Source organism: Prinia subflava, chromosome 8, assembly GCF_021018805.1.
Source record: "Prinia subflava isolate CZ2003 ecotype Zambia chromosome 8, Cam_Psub_1.2, whole genome shotgun sequence".
Taxonomy (NCBI): Eukaryota; Metazoa; Chordata; class Aves; order Passeriformes; family Cisticolidae; genus Prinia; species Prinia subflava.
Genome location: NC_086254.1, coordinates 24,962,196 through 24,977,249, shown reverse-complemented (window position 1 = coordinate 24,977,249; position 15,054 = coordinate 24,962,196). Strand labels below are relative to the sequence as shown.

The following is a 15,054-nucleotide window of genomic DNA, read 5'->3' as shown; positions in this document are numbered from 1 at the left end:
GCTGCTGGTGGCCATCCCTGAGCACTGCAGAGCCACTCTGGACTCTGCCCTAATGAAGGGAGAAAAAGCTTTTTCCTTGAGGTGGCATCACCCTGTCCTGTGTCCTGGCCCTTCTCGGGGCAAAAATGATCCCTGATAAAACGGGACAAAGCTCATGTGGGGAACCAGAGGAGGTGACTTTTCAGGCATTGGGGTGGCATGGGTGACTTCTCAGGGAAAATCAGGAAGAAACTGGAAGTGTCTGTGCCGTGTCTGTGCCGTGCTGCAGCCACTGAAGCTCAGTGTAATGTGTGATGTTTCTCCAGAAACCAAAGCTACCAAATCACAAAATGAAACACTTGCTCTGTGGTGGTTTGTTTTTGTTTGTTTGTTTGGTTTGGGGTTTTTTTTTGGGTTTTTTTTTTGTTTGTTTGTTTTTTGTTTTTTGGAGGTGTTTTTTGGTTTGGTTTGGGGTTTTTTTGGTTTTGTTTTTTTTTTTTTTATCCTCTCCTAGCTGAAATAACTTCTGCTCCTAATTAATTTACCCAGTCAACACCATCTCACCATCAACCAGTCCCTTCCAGCTGTTTGGCAGTGTTTCTTTGTGCTCAGAGTAGGGCAGGGACTTGCACTGGCTGCAGTCTGAACTGGTGTGAGACAAAAAAAACCCACAGAGAATGAGTGTAAAAATCACATGAGCATCTTTTTGGCTTCACCCATGTTTTGATTCCAGGAACTTTGTTCATAATAGATTTCTCTCAGGGCCACCAAAGGAGCCTGATAATTTCCAGTCAAGCTGAAGAAATGAGTATTTCATGGGGAGCTGAAAAGGAATTTAATAGAGCTACCTATAAACCAGCTGGTTTCACTTGTGGTCCCTTGGCTCACCAGAGCTCAGGTATTTCTCTCCGTGGTGGTCCCTGCTTGCCCTGTACCCATCACTGCTTTTTCCACTGATGTGCAGAGATCAGAGCTGTGCTGCAGACAGAGGAGTGGGGCGTTGAACAGCACAGATCATCGGGGAGCTGAATTTGTATGCTTTAGCACAAATTAGATTGCATTTCTAAAATCCTAATAAGCACAGAGATGGATCCAGCGGGGTTGTTACAAACCAAAGCAGAATAATAAGCTCATCCAGAATTTAGCTAATGGACAAAAGGAGAGGCAGTTCTCAAGTAATGGGCACATCAAATGAAGCAGAGAGCACCTCTCTAAGAAGAAATACGATCCTATTCTGGGATGCTGGGGCCGACAGTGGGACATGGAGGGACTTTGCAAATTGTAGCTGTGCTGGGGAGAGGTGCTGATGAGTAGAGAGCAGATTCTCACTCTTAAATATGGGAGACAAGGAAGTACTTTAGGTATTGATGAAAAATTGCTTTCAGGAGACCAAGTCTATCATTGAAACTAATGGAGAATTTGTCATTGACTGCACTGGGATCAGCACTAGACCTGCAACAAGAAAATAATAATGGTCTTGTCTGAGAAATAAATAATAATTTTTAAAAAAGCCAGCATTCAGAGCAGCCAAGAGCATTCTGTGTGGCTCTAGGAACACTGTACTTGGTGAATCATTTCTCTGTTAGATGGAGCATTTGTTCGGCTCCTGATGATTTATCTCCAAGCAAATTTAGACTACTCAAAATCGATTTGCTCGTTATAATTTTTCAATGCCTATGGGCAAACTCTTGGCTTCTGCTGTTCCCTTTTGTTGTTCCTGCTGAGCATTGGCTGCCTGGCTCACGTGGGCCTGTGCCCCCTCCCTGCTGGGTGACGAAATGTTATAAATAGAGGCTGGGGAAAATCACATTGCCCCGTGTTTCACAGGCTCTGTTACAGCACTCTTACATGGCTAGCCCCAAAATTCTGATTCCCGTTTTTTTAGAGTCAGTTCAAAGCACCTGTTCTTTAAAAGAGCTGGGTGCAATGTTAACAGGCAGTAAAGAAAAGCAAAGCACGTCAGGCAGCAGCTCCAGAGACCTTAAAAGGCTTCCCTGAGAGCCACTGAGCCAGGAACCTGTGAATATCCATTAATGAGAGTTATTTTGCTGATGCAGGTTTCTCACAATAATTTGATTGGGTTGGATGCTGTTTGGGAGGAGGGGACCTCAGGAACATCCCTGGACATTATCCTGGGCAACCTTTCAAGGCAACACCAGCCCAGTGTCAGCACATTTTATGGACACTGCTGCAGCTCCTCGGGCTACTGCTGGATGGGATTCAAGCAGTAACCTGGAGGGGGTTTTACAGACCTCTGGCCTTTTCTGTCGAGGCTGCTGCCTGCCCAGGATCCTGTCCAAATTTTATTTAGATATTCCTATTTGGCCTCCCTGTTTGGAATTTGAATTACATTTGGCTGTTCCGCATGCCGTCAATCCCGTTTTGTGCTTCAGTGGGTGCTCCTCAGCACTGAGAATTCAGAACCTGTGGGGGCACTGAAGGATCCTTCAGCCTTTATCACTCTTCCTCTGAAATCCTGGGGTTTGCAGCCCTGCCTGTCCCAGAAGAGTTTTCACAGGAGCAGCTCTGCTGGTTTTAACCTGTGTAAGAAACTGTTCAGCTGCAGGAGCAGCGCAGGCTGAGCTCAGGAGATCCTGTGATGCTCTGTACAGGAAAGCTGCTGTTTCTAACTCACACAAGTGACACCCAGGTTTGTCTCACGTCAGACTCAGCAGCTCCTCCGATGCTGGGTGTAGCACTGAGCCATCGTGGCTTCATTGGGATCCTTTGTTCTTGCAGTACCTTACACTAAACACGTTTTTTGGAAATGCTAAGAATTTGCATGATATTAAAATGCATGTTCCGCTGGGCTTTCCAGTTAATTCTTTCCCTTTTTTTTTCCTTTTTTCTTTCTCTTTTTTTTTTTCTTTTTAACAAATAGGGCTCAGTTTTACCATTGTTCGACTTTTTTTTCTTTTATTTAAGCAAAATCTTCAGCCATTCAGCGCCTCTGTTGAGATTTTTTTTCTTTCATTACTTTATGGCAGATGAAAGTTAAGAGGTCCAATTACTAACATTTTATGATAGCACAGAATATTATTAAAGCACTTAAGAGGTTATTAACACCTTTTATGTACCTCATTATTTAAAAGCCTGCCATATTTAATCATTTTAGCACCATTAAATTGGCATTAACAACAACCCTATGACTTACACTCAGAAATGTCACCATTTGACAACACTAATGCAATAAAATATCTCGCAGAAACCTGGAGGCACCAGGTGAACTATTAAAAAAAAAAAATTGGGATTTTTCATGAGTTCCAACCACAGAGGTCTGCAAGGAGAGGCACAGGGGTGCCCACCTCAGTGCTGGCAGTGCCTGCTCCAGAGGGAGCCAGGGGAGTGTTTGGCAGGACAAGCTGGGTTTGCTGTTTGGCAGGACAAGCTGGGTTTGCTGCAGGACCCTCTGCAGGGGCTGAGGGACACGAGGGACACTGAGACCTCCCTGTGCAGAGAAGCTGGAGCTGATCCCTGGCCAGTCCTCTCTGGAGTCCAAGTGCAGATGAAGGTCAGGGGTCTTGCCTGGGCAGTGGGAGCCCTGGGAATGTTTTTGTGTCCCCGTGGGTGCTGTGGCACCTCTGCTGTGTCCATGCCATGGCTCAGGCTTTGAGGGCCCTTAATTCAGTGACTGTCCCACTCCTCGCTGTGCCTGGTGATGGATGAGCACCTCTGACAGGTGAGGGAACAGCAAAGCCCTCCTTCCTTCCCTGTCCTGCCAGGGCCCTTGTCCACAGGAGTTACACCTGTGCCATTCCCTCTTAAACTTAATCATTATTTCTCCTGTGACTCTCCCCTTGAATCCCTTTCCTTTCTTTCTTCCCCTCTGTCCATGCTGGGGGGCTGACACACACACTGGTGGTGGCACACTCAGCATCTGCCTCTGCCCTCTGATTATCAAGGACAAAACCCAACAGCAGACTGGAACATCACATTAATCAAGGCAGAAATATTATTTTTTACAGCCTTCTGATTATTTCTAACAACCTGCTAAAAGCCAGTGGGACTGGGTGGGTCGGAAAAGCTCCGGTGACATTGGGAATGTTCCAGCCCCTGGAGTTTTTCCAGCTCCTGCAGTTTTCAGCTCACCAGCAGAAGGTTCAATTCATGTGGGACTTTTCCACAGCAAAATATGGGATGAATTGTGTTTTCTCTGTAAGGTTTACAAATAAATCCCTTTCCTATAATCATTATTTTCATAGACAAGTGTTACTAATATATTTTGGCATTTTAAAGCACATCTTTGAATTTACCCTGGCAACTGCTGTACAGCTGAACACACAATCAGGGAAATCTATTCCATGACTTTAGTAGTATTTGCATTCTTTGTAATGGTCTAACAAGGAAAAAAATGGAAAAAGTCCCCAAAGCCTCAAATTTAGAGCCATAAAAGGCCTCCTGAGTTCTTTTTCAGATGTTGGCACTCAGACAAGTGACTGTGTCAAAAACCCCAACAGGTCTATGTATAAAACCATCTGCTGGAAGGGTGCCAGCAGCTCTATCAGGATATTAGTTCAGCCTTTTGGGGAGGGTAAATGTCAGTGTTTGTAGCTGGGCAGGGCTGGGGCGTTCTGTGTTAACGAGGCTGCCTGTCCACAGCCCAATCCCCCCTTCCTACATGGTCTGTGGGATCCTCCCCGTTTCCATTGCCCTTGAAGGGATGGATTAATATTCCAGCCCAGCCACGCTTGGGTTTGGTTTGCTGTTTGTAATACATCCATGTCTGCAGCAGTTAAATGCTGGTGGGTCTTCAGGTCTGTTAAACAAATTATGGGAGCCTTGAAACATCACTGCCCTGGGCTTCATCCCCCACAGGCAGCGTAAAGATCGCTCAGGTGCAAGAGGAGGGGATGGGGCTTCCTGCCAGTGCCCCCCTCCAGCAGAGCAAACTCCCTCGTTATCTGGGAAGGAGAGCGGTTAATTAGCATGTCTTGGTGCAGGGTTTAACAGCCCTGAGGATAGAGCTGTGTCTGGTTTTCTCCCCCAGGTCTGGGTCTGTCTCTCTGGGTATCTCTGAAGTTCCCTGGCCCTCCCTTCCTCCATCTCCCCCACTCTTTTCAAGGCTATTTTTGTATGTTTGTGTGCTGTAGTGCCCTTCACTAGGAGCTGAGCCGTGGTGATGGGGCCGGGCCGTGTCCTTGGCACCTGGGCCATGGGGTGTACCCTGCAGGAGCCCGGGGAGGAGGGAGGCTGGGGCTGCCTGTGTGCCTGAGGTGTCCCTTTGGGACAGGAGTGTCCTGCAGGGCCAGCAGCAGCTCCCCTTGCCGTGGGCAGTGTGGGCCTGGTGTTCCTGCAGGGGCTGTGCCAGCCAAGTGAGTGACCAAGGTGCCAAGGACTGGGCACCAAGGGGAAGAGCTGCTATACATTTATATATTATGCTATATAATGCTGTTCTGAAAAAGGCAAAGCCCAGATCCTGCCTACAGGAGCAAGTTTTACCTGTTACATCAATACAGTTGCAGCAGCAGCAAACGATTGCAGTCAGTGCTGTAGAATTGCTCCCAGGTGGCTTTTCTTACCAAGCCTTCACTTCCAAAAGAGGTGTGGCTTCCATTTTTTTTCTTTATGAACCGATAGCTAATAAATGGGAACTATTGTCCTGTAAACTCTGGGGGTGATGAGACTCCAGACCCAAAAGCAGCATTGCTGGGGGAGAGTAGCCATGGGTCACTTGGCGTTAGCCATGGGAAATGGTCCAGTCCCTGTGGTTATTTCAGACTCACCATTGCTCTTCACCTGCTGAGTTAACTTAAACCCTGTCTCAGCACTTGTTCTGCTCGTGCCTAGGAGCTGCCTGGAACATCCACCCCAGCCTGTGTAGCCAGGCCAGCAGAAGTTTCTAGTTCAGCCTGTCCTTCCTCGGTTGAGGGGACCGTCCCCTCAGCGAGCAGAGCTGGACAGTTTGGCTTTGTTTTGCAGAGCATCATCAGCCCAGGCTGGTGCAGACCCAGCATCGTTCATCATCTGGGCTGTGATGGATGAGGTGATGAGAATTGGTGGCTTTGCTCCATTAGTGTTGGAACCAACTGATCTCCTTGTTGGCAGCCTCAGCTGGAAAGACTCTCGGTGCCCTGTGGTACCTTTCCCTCTCTGGAGAAGTCCTCTGCCCTTCAGGGGGGGCTGTGAGCCATCAGCACAGTGACCCCCGAGATTTTGCTGCCTCTGGAGCTCTTCCTGCTGTGCCAGGGCTCTGCGGACACTCCAATCCCTGCTGTGAGGCTGAGTCAGCTCCCCGGGGGCAGAGCCAGGACCCCCAGGCAGGCGAGGCAGATCCCACAGCTCCTTTGCAGCCTGGGATTTGCGTGTCTGCATAGCGGCTGGTTTGCAGCACCGAGTCATTTGCATTTGTGCATTTGGGGTTTTTTTCTGCCCCAGATCCCGCGGCGAGCTCCGCTCGGAGCTCTCGCACGCAGCGCAGCCCAGGCTGGCTCCTGCAGCTCACCTAACACAGATTCAGCAGTTCAAGTTAAAGTTAGCCCCGGCTTTTAAGGTCTATTCCAACCCATTTAACTCCTCGGCTTTGTGTGAAAAACAAATGGGGAATATAAAAGCTTACATCAGCTCCTGCGACTCGCAAAGTGAATGGGAAAGCTGCAATAAATTTACAGTCAGAAAAAGAACTGTGTGTAAACTCTCACTTTGTTCAAAGACAGTTTATTATCAAAGGATAATTTTAGGTGACAGTTGTTGCTGGGGTATTTTGTGCTTTTTTTAAAATTATTACTACTTTTTAGTTATACAGCGTAATTCTTGAGCAGATACTCAAACAAGCGAGATTGGCTCATCATTCCTCTTTAATTCCACATCATGTCACTTTGGAAGGGAAATGGCTTGGTAAAAGCCAGAGAGTTCAGATACGATGCTGGCAGATCGTTATGAAATATTCACAAGACATTTAGTTTAACTTGGTGCTAATTGAACACTGACAGCACAAGTTACTCCTGCCTGCAGCAATCGTCTATCACGTTTAGGCAAGTGGCATTCCTTCCCCTTTGATGCTCTCCGAGACTGGAGGCTGCGAGGGAGCACAGTTAACAACCAGTAAACACCCGGGGAGCAGCACTGGAGACGGATCTTGCAAGGAGAATCCTCCAAAAAAATGCAGAGTTTATTCGCACAGGGGCTGTGGTAAGGCTTCCACTTTGTCCATGAAAATACTCAGTATTAGGTGAGGGCTGACTCTAAATTGATACGGTTGTTTTTGTTTTTTTAAATATCCTCCTGAGTGAAGGCACTTAAAAGCAAGACTATTTGCAGGCTACCTAATTTCTGAAGCCATGGCCCAAAAGATGAGAAGTTATAGAGGATGAGAAGTTTCCCAGGCATTTCTAGCTGTACTGCTGTAACTTTGTTTTTCTATGGAGACATGGCCTTGTTTACTTCTTTCCTCTCTATTTCTATAGCTCAACATGCTGTTTACTGCTATTTGTGAATTTGTTTCTTATTTGTCAGTTCAGCTTCCCTGTGGACATTTAATAACAGGAATTTTCCCACCATTTTAATTGTCTCTTATTCCAGAGCCAAGGAGAGTTTGAAGCAGAGTATTAATGCCATCATTTCAGTCATTAGACATGATGTGTGGTCTGAATAGCTCGGATCAAAACTCAGTGCTCAGCTTTGCCCAAAACCCTCTGGCCATCCGTGGCTTAGACACAATCATCTTGCCTCAGTTTCCCGGCTGTGGAGAAAGGCCAAGTTGTTACTCCAAGACTTTTCTCATCTTCATTTGGAGGAGTTTTCTGCAGACTCCTCCTGTGTGGCCAGCACAGGGGGTGCCCAGCAGGAATGTGCAGGAACAGCTGCCTCAGCAGGGACCCTGCTCCCCCTGCACTGCAGCCTGTGCCAGGCACATTTTGTCACTCTCAGAGTAGCTGAAGGATTGAGTGACTTCCATGTGCAGCAAAACATTAGAGAAGTGACCCAGAACATTTTTAATCTACCAGGGCAAATGTCCCCGTCTGCCTAAGTCACCTGTCCCAGGGAGTTAAAATGGAGATGCAGTCACACATGGGAAGGTGTTAATGAAACTGTCACTGAGGACTGAGGTGACAGTGGCTTTGATTTCGTGAGTCCCTCTAGTGAGTGGGGTGGTGACTGAGCTCTTGGTGGCTGTAGAAAGGCAGTCAGAAGTGCAGCAATCAGGACTGACCAAAGCAGTAGTAGTAGTACAACTGGTGGTAACCATCTAAGAGCTCCAGCAGCTTGGAGTAAAGCCCTGCTGTTCAGTGCTTGTACAAACGCAGGGAAAATGGGCATTCCCTTCCCCATAGCCCCAATGGGAAGCTACAAGTGGGTGTAAACAGCCAAAGAATATGAGGTAAAATGTGAGGAATATTGCACGTGTGGAAATCACAGCACACACTGGTGCTGAGGCTGTGTATTTCCCTTTTAAACCAAAATCATTAGAAATTGGGAGTGCTAAGAAAGGATTTAAAGGAGGTATCTGTGATTTTTTTGAAGCCTGGGGTAGGGTGGAGGGTGAAGGATGGTTTCTGAGCTGGATAGACTGGAGCCAGCAGCTGAGGACACTGCGGGGTGATCCCCACTCCACTTCCTCCAGTGCCAGTCATGGTGGAATGGGGATCACCCCAGAGCTTCTGTCTGAGGTGGGATTGCAGAGAGGAGGGACCAGGTAAATTTAAGCAACTAAGAAAAACATAATTTAATTAGCAGAAGGTTTTTTCAGCCCAGGCAGATTCTGGATATAAGGTCAAGGCTGAGCTGAAAGCTCAGGCTTTCCTGAGCTTTGAAAAGGAGCTTTCCTTGAAAAGGAGCTTTCCTGCCCTGCAGTTTCCAACCCTGCAGTCGGTTGGTGCTGGAGATAATGATCTGCTGGGAAAACACACCTTGCTTTCAACAAAAACAGATTTTCTAAAGCCAAGGATGCAACACTGGACGTAAAGAGCTTCCAGACTTCCTTTGCATAGACCCCCCACCCTTGGATTGTTGAAAATCTCTCTCCCGGTGATGCTGTCCTTGGGAGGGTTGAATAAACTAACAGTCCCTCTCTGCAGAGAAGCAGCAGCAGAGGGAGGGACATGAAATGTCCCATCCTCCCCAGAGTCCTGCTCCACCTGGCTTCCATGAGCATTGCTCCTCAGGAGGGAAAACAAATGAGCCTTTCAGAGCTGTTTCACTTACTTCATTTCATTCTGGGCTAGAGCAAGGCAAGTAGACAGTGGGAGGACTCCACTGATAAAGTTTTTTGGTTTTTTTTCAAAAGCTGAGAATACCAGAAGATAACACAACAGCAAATTAATGCATATTTTAAACCCTTGTAGCTAAACATTCCCTTTTGGGGCTGCGCCAGGTATCTCGTGGTGCCAGTGAAAATGGGATACAGATGTTCACTTGTTTGGATGGAGACATTGCAATAATTCATGCCTGCTACAAATGATCAGCTGCCTTGTGCTGACAAAAGAATACTCTGATCTTTCTGTCAGGAATAAGGAAATATATCCCCTGTACCTATCTTGAGGAAAATAAGGACTGTAAGGACTGTGAAATGTGTTTTTCAGTTCTCAAAATGTAATTTCTGCTGTAGTACCGCAGCCTGTCTTGGTAAAAGTGCAACCAGCACGATCCCAGTCCAAGGGTGTCCTCAATCCAAGGAGAATGAGTTGGTGTCTGGGACAGGTGTATGGAGCATTAAAATACCTGATGTGAAATGTGTATTCACAGAGGAGCTTGGGGATGCTGCCCCTGGGACTTTTTTCTTTGTTTCCTTTTGTACAACTTCAGCTTCAGATATTTGTGTCTTTTTGTAAGATGAATTTAGGTGTTTTTTAACATGTTTTACCTCTGACTTTGAACTCATTTGTGAAAATAACCTCACTGAAGTCCACATTGACAGCGCTCAGGAATGTGATGTGTGTCTGTTTTAATGGACACGACGGACAAAGGAGCTGTATCCCCCAAAAATACACAGGGATGTGAGGAGAAAAGAGCTGAGCCCATCAGGCTGCAGCACAACAGCAGGGCTGACACTCACCTTCTGCTTTTCCATGTACAGCAGAGCACTGCAAAACTGGCATCTGCCAGAAGGATTTGTTCCATCCCTGAATAGCTGCACCTCTGGTTCCCCCCGCGCTGCTGTCAGGTACAAACAGGTTCACACCTGCTGCATAGCTCGGGCTTGAAGGAATGCATGTGCAAATCTGGCAGGTAGGAATTTTTCTCTTCAAATCACTTCTTGAAATAGGAGCTCTCTGCTTTTCCTGCCTGCTGTTCTATTTTTCGCTTTCTTCTTGCAATGCCCATATTAAAATGAAGATTTTTATAACTTTTTTTTTAATCTTAATTCGTTTTCATGGTGGGGATGTAACCAAATCCAAACTGGCACTTCTGGGAATTCAGCCCCGATGTTGTATGAGGGTTTTAAAGGTGTGCACAGTTCTTTCTCTCACTCCCCCAATTTTTTTCTTGGTAATTTTTGTGAGGTGGATTTGGACCTGACACAACTGGCCTCACTTGGGATGTAATGACTTTTCCTCCTGGTTTATTTGGGAGTTGTTTTAGCTTTTCCTTACCTTTCTCAAGTTGTAGGTTGACTTCTAATTGAAAAAATCCCATTTAGAATCAAAACCCACTGAAAATTTTTGGATTCAGTGCACTTAAATACAGTGCTTTATTTCCCTATTTTTTCGACTGTTTTTCTTGGCTTAAATGATTCACCAGATTTTTTTTCCAATTTCATGAAAAGTTTTGGCATTCTGAAAGGGCATTTTTTGCAGGACTAATAACTGATTGTTTTTTCCTATTACTGTTTACTACATTGTAATTGTAGTTTTCCACATCAGTGCAGACCATGGACAACCCCAGATGGGCATATATATATATGTATATATATATATATATGCAGGCTATTCAAAACTTTCCAAGGGAATTGTGGATCCCTGGATAGCAAATTTCTCTCTCTAACAACTGAATACCTTTCCTCATTTCTCTGTGGGCTCCTCGAAGTCCCCAGCCCCCAGAAGTTCACAGAGCACAGCTAAAAACTGTTTGAGGTTCATTCCCACTTGCTCACAGAATGTAGTAGTTCAGCCAAGATGTGCTGCCCCACTGGTGTTGCTTCACTGGAGCAAGTCACAGCCAGAAATACAGGCAGGGTCTATATTTTTCTTCTCTAAGTATGTTCAAAACATGAATTTCCATGAGTTTCCAACATAAGACCTATATCTGCATGGTAAGTAGAGTCACTTTCACTTGCAAATGAGGTTGGATCTGCTAAAAAATCTGCTAATTTGCAACAAAAATAGCATCCATCTTTGCTCTGCAAATATAGTCTCTTTGAAAACTGTCCCATTTTCAGAACTGCAGAAGCTTGTAGGATGGGAGAAAGGGGAAGGAGGAAATACCTTGCATTTGAAGTCACTTCTTATTTCTCCAGGACTATTTCACACACCTTTAGTCATTATGTTGCGTTTTGTGTTGTCACATTAATTTTCACAGTAACAGGCTGATACAAACAGTGTGACTGCACGGCAGAAGCAAGGGAAGCTGGATTGATTGGGAGGGAGAAGGATTTGTTCAGACATAAATATCTCCTGCCATATTGAGGGGAGTTAAAAAAAAAATGGCCAGCCAAGAAATTGCTTTTTTGTAGGAACGTTCTGTTTCTCTCTTTTTCCTAATTTTTTTTTTCTTCCTTTTAATACATACTTTAATGTAAGAAACCAGGAACATGGGGAAAGCAAGTGGCCATTTAATGAGTCTGAGGTGGTGAATCCAGGTGCTCTTTCAGAGGGTGAAACTGCAAGGAATGGGAGACAAGGAAGGTGAAGAGGTGTGGAAGATGGTATTAAATAAAGAGGCCTGGTCATGTAAGGTCTTGTTGGGGAAACTGCTGACTTTCTTGCAGATTAAATGCTTGAAGGAACTGCACAGTCAGGCTCCCAGAAAATGAGGGCGCACACCAAAAAATCAGCACCTCAGCACACAACCAGGTGAGCACATCAGGGGCAGGGAGGGAATCCAGGGCAAGGCCGCCTATCCCGACCTTCCTGCGGCCCAGGAAGGACGCAGAACCTGCAGAGAGGAGCAGGCATTGCTGTCCTCCTACCTGGCCAGTGTTTTATCCCCTGGGACGGGGTTGCTCTGTGCAGCTCTGCCCACACTTTCACAAAGCTGTTCCAGCACTCACATCTGCTGGCTTGGCAATGCTTCTTTTGCCCTGCCACGGCCACTGGGATGAGTTTCAGTGCAGGCTGGAGGCATTCCCTGTGCTCCCATGGCTTTTCCTGTAAGGGAGGAGCTGAGAGATGCCTCAGCTCTGGAGCTGACTGAGTTCTCTGCTGGCAGTTGTCACTCCTTGAGTATTCTGGGCTACAGCTTGTGGTCTGGTGTAAGAAAATAAATCCGCCTCTGAGGAGGCTTGGAGAAAAGTCCCAGTATCTGATCAGAGGCTTTGCTATTAAGGATGGGATCAGTTGCAGCTCTAGGAATGCCTTATTCCTCACACTTCTCCTGTGCTCAGGACAGCTGGGATGGGTCACGCTGTCCTGTGCAGCATCCGAGCCTTGAACTGAGGTTTCCCCTTGATATGTCCAAGTTTCTGACACCAAAAGCCTTGGGTGGAAACTTGCTTATGTCTGGCTGGTTGGCAGCAGGCAAAACTCTTAAAGGAAGAACAGCTAATTGCATATTCATAATGGCACATACTTGAGAAAAGCCCTTAATTTCTGCTGTGGTGGATCTGGAAATTCACTCCTGTCCATGCTCAGCAACATCCACCCCCAGTCTCTGAAGAATGTGGATCAAGCAGAGCTTTTTGCCCCTTCTCCTCTGAGAAAGAACCACTAATTTCTTCAGTTGGAGCACATTATTTTTTTAACAAAAGAGCATGATACAGCTCTATACACCAGTTGGAAGCAAAGTGATTTGTGTTATGAATACTAATATGTGTTTGATGGTATCCCATAAATTCAACACGTTCTGAAGAGCGTTAACAAGAGTTGTAGGAACCATACTTAAATTCTTCCCCTACTTTTTTGTCAATTAAAGGAAAAGGAAGCTAGTGAGAGTCTGTATTTGTATCCAAAACAAATATGGCTTGGGTCACGACAAGACTTCTACACGGCGTGCTAGACCTGGGTCTACGGCACATTCATTGATTTTTGTCTCCATGAATCACTCTAAAGCTATAGGCAACAAAAGCTGAAGCTATGTAGATGTGATTTCTAGTTCATTTGTTGTTCATTAGAAAGATTTTGTCTCTCTCATTTGCAGCACCCCTGCTGCTGCGTGTTCATTAGGAGAATGGAACGTATTCCAAATATTTCCTAGCTCTGGCAGGGCAGATGGTGGAAAGTAATTATCCAAACTCTTCTGGAAAAGGACGGGGTGGGGGGTGGGGGGGAACACACCCAAATAACCCCAAGTCACCCCCTGCATGCCAGCAGAATTTGGTATTTGTGAGTGCAGACGTGCCGTACACTCTCTGTCTCTCTGGTTGTACAGTGCAGCGTGTCGGAGTGGTGGGAAGTGTGTATGAATGGGAATGTATCACATTACATGTGGGATGTTAGCAAGGCTGGGATTTTTTTTCACAGGAAACTGCATTTGCAAAGAGCACACAGCAACACGCAGTACCCTAAAAGATGTGTGTGAAGGAGTGAGCAGGATTCATTTCCCTAAATCTTCTGGGCAACCCAAAGCCTGAGGGAATCCCAGGGAGGGAGGACAGAGCCTGGGCCCCACTCCAGTTTCCCTGTCCAGCCCTGTGCAGAGGCGTGAGGCAAACTGGAAGCTTCTCAGACACCCCGTCCCCACTGCCTGCCCTTGGCAGAAGGATGTCCCAGTGCTCAGACAATGGTGGAGGAAGCGGCTCTGGCTGCATTTCCCTTCTGCTCCCTGGGGAGCCGGGGGGAGCACACAAGGCAGGGCCAGATTTAGCTCTTGGATCCACATGAAGCATTCCTGTGCCGACTGCTCCCTTCCTGCGTGCTCGGGCTCTCGTCACGGGAGTGGAAGTGGCGCACACAAGGGGAACAGAGGGGCCGGGGCCGAACACAATGCGGGGCAAACAAAGAGCGGGGCTGTGTTTGCTGCCTTCCCTTCCCGGGGCCATTCACTGCTCCTGCTCGGAGCCCGCTTCCTCTCTTCAGGAGCCTCTTGACCTGCAGCTCCCTCTCCTCGGCACACAGACCCCAAAGCCTGGATCCTAATGCCTCTTCAGATGAAACCAGTGAAGCACTCGGGACACAGAGCCCGGCTTTAAGCTCCTTGGCGCTGGCACCGGGGGTTCTGTTTGTTTTCCAACTCCTGGGGACAGCAGTGGTGCTCTCGGAGCGAATACAAACAAACCAGGAGAGGCTTCGGGCAGTGCAGCAGAGCTTAGCCAAGAGCTGCCATCCCTGGGACTGGGCTGTGCTCCTGCACTGACCGGGGCTGTCAGCTCAGGCCTGCACGCCCCAAATCTCACACAAAGAAACCTGGCAGAACACACAACTCCCTCAAAAGAAGGGGTTCCAATCGACCCATCCATGCCAAGCCACCCAACTTGGGAGGGAGGTGCTCTGACAGCTGCTCTAAATCCCTGTCAGATTTTCAAAGCGTGCTCTCAGTGTTGGATTTTCAAGCCCCCTCTTTCTCCAGGCACTCTTCCATTGCAGTGAGTGGGTGCAGGTGGAGGTGTTGGGGGCTCTCACTCGATTCATTTCACAGAATCACAGAATGGTTCATGTTGGAAAAGTCCTCATTGAGTCCAGCCACTCCCCCAGTGCTGCCAAGGCCACCAAGAGCTGAGCCCTGTCTGTAAGCACCACGTGTACACATCTCTTACACTGAGCAGGAGGCAGGAGACCCCTCTGAGCCGTGTCCAGGCAGCTCCATGCCCTGGCACTCCCCAGCTCAGTGCTGGTGCCTACACGAGGTGCAGGCTGTGGAAGCAGAATGGAAAATGGGTGCATCCTGCAGCCGCCGTCACCTCAAACCCCAGAGCTCGGTCACCCGCAGAAAAACTCAGATCATTCCTTCCCTGTGGCGCCCTGTGGGAGCTGCCCTCCCTCTCCGGCTGGCCAGAGCTTCCTCCAGCCAGGGCTGTCCCCTGGATGAGACTCAGGGATTTGTGCA

At 47.3% G+C, this 15,054-nt stretch overlaps 1 long non-coding RNA gene across 1 annotated transcript in view; it reads left to right on the top strand.

The window, feature by feature from the left end:
• Positions 1-12,057, top strand: part of LOC134552988 (uncharacterized) — a 39,461-nt gene extending 27,404 nt beyond the window's left edge. The window contains exons 2-3 of the long non-coding RNA XR_010081001.1: positions 9,992-10,143; positions 11,843-12,057. This is a non-coding gene — a long non-coding RNA (uncharacterized LOC134552988). The remainder of the gene's footprint in view (positions 1-9,991; positions 10,144-11,842) is intronic.
• The last annotated feature ends 2,997 nt before the right edge of the window (positions 12,058-15,054 follow it).